This window comes from Anser brachyrhynchus, assembly GCF_964034855.1.
Source record: "Anser brachyrhynchus genome assembly, chromosome: 3".
Taxonomy (NCBI): Eukaryota; Metazoa; Chordata; class Aves; order Anseriformes; family Anatidae; genus Anser; species Anser brachyrhynchus.
The window spans coordinates 63,822,892-63,828,537 of record NC_137696.1 but is presented as its reverse complement, the minus strand read 5'-3'; positions in this window follow the sequence as shown (position 1 = coordinate 63,828,537).

Genomic DNA, 5,646 nt, shown 5'->3' with positions numbered 1-5,646 from the left:
GGAGGGAAGGAGGGAGAGAGGCAGCTCCTCCTAAATTCAAATGAGTAAGAGCCTCCGGAGCAATAACCAGTCTGGCTGGGGAGAGGCTGCCAGGCTGGGTTTGTCAGCGGGATCCTCTCTGCTCTGCTGACTCGGTAACAAAGAGGGTGATGTTTACCCTCGGCATTTAACGCTTTCCTTCCTGCCACTCCCCAGCGAAAGGAGCAATTCACAGCCGTGCTTGCCGCTTCGCGTCTCCCCTGGGATTTGCATTGGGGCAGGTAAATGCAGGAGGCAGCGCGGGCAGCTGTTTGCTTCGGAGGGTGGTGGATGCTTCTGAAACTTGCCACCTGCAGGTTGAAAGATGCCTTTCTTGGACTCCGTTTAAAAAGGAAATGATACCCTATCTTTGGCAATCAAAGGAGAAAAAAATGATCTAGCTGCTATTAAGCTAACACATAGCTGCAGGAAAAAAAAAAAAAAAAGAGTTTATCATTAAAAAGATAGTATAGTCAGGTTATAGCCTCTGTGAGAGAACAAAAACTAGGCTTTGGTTTGACTGTGCCTTGTGAAGTCTCCCTACATGTGGATCTGGCTGTGCATACACAGCTCAGGGCCTGCCACAGCCTGCCTGCGATGTGCTGCGAGCATGATGCAGAAGAGACAAACCACGGCCTCCTGGCTGCGGGTTGATCCGTCAGCCAGCTCGAAAACAAACCAGCCATGCTCGTAGGGCTCTCCCTTTGAACTAACGTGTGCCTCAACCTGGTATTTCAGTTGTCTGTATGACTGGAATCAGCTGCACCACTTGCAGATTGAAGTTGTTTTCTGTGAAACATTGTGAAGCCCACAGGATGCTAAGCATCCAAAAACCATATGGTGGATTTTGTCTTCCAGGTCTGCATCCAAGCCTGGACCTGATGTACTCACAGAGACTTGCAACTTTACTACAGTTTTCATGGTGAAATATGGCACCTATACTGAATGGCAAACTCTGCAGTATTTTGCCAAATTAATATTCATAAACCCATAATATAACTCATATAAAACAAATTCATGATTTACATTGAATTAATACACTGTACAGGAGTGTGCACCAAGAGGTCTTGAGCTCATGTAGACCCAAACTGGAATATCCACACCAGCGAGCTGCAGCACAGTGAAGAGGCATTAGCTCCATCATGAGAGCAATTTGTACGGGTTAATGTGACACCGTGCCTTACCTCTAAGCGGAGATTACTTGTTAGCCTGGTGGTAGATTAGCAGTGGTGTGGCTGCTTGGCCCCTCACTCTCCAGCTGGTGCAATTCTGGCTAGCTGAAGCCTTCTGGCAGCAACTCTCCTGTAGTATGGTCATGGCCAATTTTCTTGAGGTCGTGAGAGGTTCATCAACAGTACTCAACAGACCTCTGCTAGAGCAGGACATGTCTTTACAGACTCGGCCTTGGAATTTGAGCATCACTTAGAGCAAAGCCAACCAACAACATATCTCAGCTGCTGTTTTGGGGATAGAAATAAGAAGCAACCTCAAGAAAAATGAAAACATATCTTGTAAAGGACACTTTAGGGAGCCCTGGTAGGTCACATTTGTACTAGCCACAGATTCAGTTATCTTTAACCTAAATATAATGCTTAAAAGGCTAATTATCAGTTCTAACACACTGTAATATATCTTTCTTTTACACACGGAATTCTTATATTTACATTAAAACAAATATTACTTGAAGCTCACCCTTGCTGCAATATGCTGATACCTGCAACCTTCCCACATCTGTTTACCCACATTCTTTCTGTTGCCACAGCTGAGGTAAAAATGATCACAAAATCTCCAAAAGACTGAGACAAAAGAGGTTTGGATTTGGATATCAGATAGCTTTTAAACAATGACCTCAAAAACACTGATGCATGTGGCAGTAGACTGTAGCCCTCACTCAGCTGTCTATATCTAGTCTCTTGTCAGTTCTCAGTCCTTCAAGAACAGACACAGTTCTCTAAACACTTGGTCTTTTTGTTCTCAGAGAAAACCAAATCAAAGCAATTTTGTAGATGAAATCCACTATGAAGTCAAGCACTGTCAGGTGTTTGAGAGCCGGTGTTTGCTGAAGAATAAAATTATCTTCCCTTTCTCATGGAATGCTCATCCCTGTTTTAGGTAGCCATATATGACTGAAGGATTTGTCATCAGTTTTTGTCATAACTCACCTTTGAATGAATGCATACTGTCACAAATGTTAGCATTTGCAAGATGACACCATGGAACACATTTATCACACTGAAAGAAAGATGAGTAGTGTTCAGTCACGGCAGGTGTTTCTGTATCTTGCTCATCTTTGTCATCCTGAAGTAACTTCAAATGACAAGCAATCCTGACTCTCAATACAAGGGTAATTTGTGGTATCTGGGATAGCAGAGAGGAAGATGTATTCAAAGCTGACAAAACGAAGTATCGCGTGTAATTCTGATACTCCTGTGGGAAACAGGGAAAAATGACTGAAAACTTCTGTTACAAAGTCTGCAACCTGAAGTGATGACATACCCACAACGGGCTTTGTATTTTGCAGTGTATGAGCTGTGTGAAACCAACTGGTTCTTCTGCTTTTCCCCATGTCTGTAGATAGCCCCTCTCAGAGTAAACACCAGCATCATCTGTTGAAAACGAAGATACACTATCAATGTTAAACCATTTAGACTTTAGTGCACTTACTGCATCTCAAAATATTCCTAATGAATTTTCATTGCTACTTGAAGTAATCAGTAATCAGTAGGATGTTGATAAAACAAACGATTTTAAGACATTAGAGCTAAAAACATCAATCTGCCCCTTTCAGCCAAGACACAAATAGTCTTCTGTTGAAGGAGAAGGTAACAAATGATTGGCAGCACATTTTCATCCACCTTTAGTCTGCTGACCCTATCATGTGAACTGTATGTATGACTGCAGATTGACATGGATTGACCAACTGCAGTGCACGTTCATGAGTTTTGCAAAAAGAGCATTTTCACTCCATGATGTTCACACTTATGAAAAAGAAGCCTCCAGAGTTGTTGGTTTTTTTTTAAACTTTGCTAAAATTATTTTATGATACATTCTCTTACATCTGAGAAGTCGCTCTGAGCAACTGAGAAACATTTTCTGCATGAACTATTATAAATCTTATGACAATTATTGCCATTATTATTGATCCATTTACAAACATGTCTTTTTTTTTTTTTTCCCTGATAATGCCAGTCAGCTGTTTCCCTTCAGAGACAGGTGCATCTTGCCTTGCAAGTGCAGTTATTGTTATAACCAGAACCTATATAGTGATTTAACTTACGCTTAGTCTAAAGAGAACCTTGTGGTCCTCTTTCTACCCTGCACTTTGTGTGCACCAAGGCAACAGACACAGAGCCTGTTATCAATGTGACTGATATTTCATCCATCATAAGCACATGCAGAAAAATACCTTTAGATGTGAAAATGTTCACAAGGTAATTCAAGATGCAATTCCTTCACATTAACCAGAAGAATACTGAAAATGCCTTTTGAACAGCACTTGACTTTATTTCATGGTAAAATAAGAACACCCACATAAAATAAAATAAATAAAAAAAAAAGAACCCAGCTGAGATCGTATAGTTTTGAAGGTGCTGCCTGAAGGCTAGCACTTGTTGTTTATGTACACAGGGCTCAACCTGGAAGAAGAAGAAGGTTGGGGAAGTTACTGAGCCTCCAGCAAGGAGAGGTTCACATCCACTCTCTCGACGGCCCTTCCGGGGGAAGAGGCCGCAGGTTGCTCCTCTCCCAGGTTTTTGCCTCACTGAGCCAAGCCCCTGAAGCCTGGGGAGTGGGTTTTTCCTTTCCCACATGCTGGGCATTTCAAAGGATGCTCCTGCGGTGGCTGGACACAGGAGCCATTAGGTGGTGCCTGTGGTGGCCGCGCAGCAGCTGGTGGTGGGTCCTGCTGCCACACGTCTGGGAAAGTCCCTCCTCGCTCCCACAGGCAGCACAGGAAGGCTCTGAAGAGGCTTGAGACCTCCACTGGCTGCTGAGCTTGGAGGAAAACCTCCACAGGGTTTTGTTAAGACTTTCAGCAAGGGTCGTGTAAGACTAGCGTGCTGTCTGACCTCCCAAGCCTGCCCCACACATGGCGCTCACTGACTTGTCAGTAAAACAGGCCTCCCTCAACGTGGCAGATGTACAAGCTTAAAAGACTCTTCCTTCCCTTAGTGAGGCTGTATGTGCAAAAACAGAGATTATCATAATAGCAGGTTTTAACTGCAGAGTATTGAACATGAGGCTGCACCCACGTTTGTTATTTATGTGGGCAGTTCAAGGCTGCATGAGGAAAACACAAAAGGAAAATCTCCATGTGCCTGACTGTGGATTTTGTTTTCAGCTAATTTTTGTTAAAGGACACGGTTTCTTCAGGGTGAGCTCTTTGCTGGAACAGAGTTTAATCCACAGTTACTTCTTACTGATGCTCTGCAGAAGTTTGATCAATTCAGCCTACCAACCACACAAGCGGCCGAAGCCAAGGGTGTGCTGTAAAAGAGCCATAGTCGGGTCCTGAGGATTTGTGACCATCTGGGGGATCTGCAGCTTCCTAGCGTGGCTGTCAGGAGCACCAGCTCTTTTACAATGATGATTTTATTTAAGCTAAATGCTTTGGGGCCCACAGCTTCCCTGTGGCATAGCGAGGGGCAGTAAATGCTTGTCCCAGCACAGTAGATCTTAACAGCGACTCCTTGTAAAACATGCAGGTCAGCTGCCTCAGGAGAGGGGTAAAAACAGCCTTACGCAGGCAATTCCCAGGTGCTACACCCTTATTACTTACAATTCTCTGTCAAAGAAACCGCTTCATTTACTGTGCCTTATGGGTCAGCTGGGAACAGCACCAGCTACTTCTGTAAGTACTGAGATTTACAGATAAGGCATGCATACCAAGCATACCTGTGAGAGTTTCAGCCATGAATTTTCACTTTGAAATTGTCCAGACAAAAGTAAAATGACATGAAAAAATGACCATTTCAGTTTTAGGTATTTGATCTGCAATGGATTTGGGAAGTAGGCTGAAAAGAAAGCTGTGCTCTCATACCAACATTTCCAAATTTTCATGCTGTCTTGATACAAAATGCAGTTATGGTTATCCTGAGTTTTGCTTTGCAAGTTGTTGTGACTTTCTATAGGAGATCAGGGCAAAGGAAGAGACATACCTCGCACTGCTGAGGGATTTTGCACTTCAGCTGCTCCAAATGTAGCCAAGCGCAGCCCTTTGGGCTCACAGTTCTTCATGTGAGCACATGCCTTGAACCCCTCTGAGCCCTCTCTGCTGTCCCTGTCTCATGGATCCCTGATTTCCAATGTGCGCCTTCGATGCTCTGCAATTTTCAATATTTATAAGACATTTCCATATTCTTGAAGAGTGCTGTGGAAAGTGGTATGTGTTGGCCACATTGCCTTAAATAAATAAAAAGCAGGAGTCATAGCAATCCTTATGGTAGATATTATCCAATCCTGCAGAGACATACCCATGAGGAATATAATTCACAGAAAAGTTCATATTCATTATTTATATCACATAATGCATATTGCTTATCATACATTATAATTTATTTATACTATTTGCATTTTTATTATTTATATCATAAAACTTTAGACACACCTACATGTTTTGCACTACAGTGT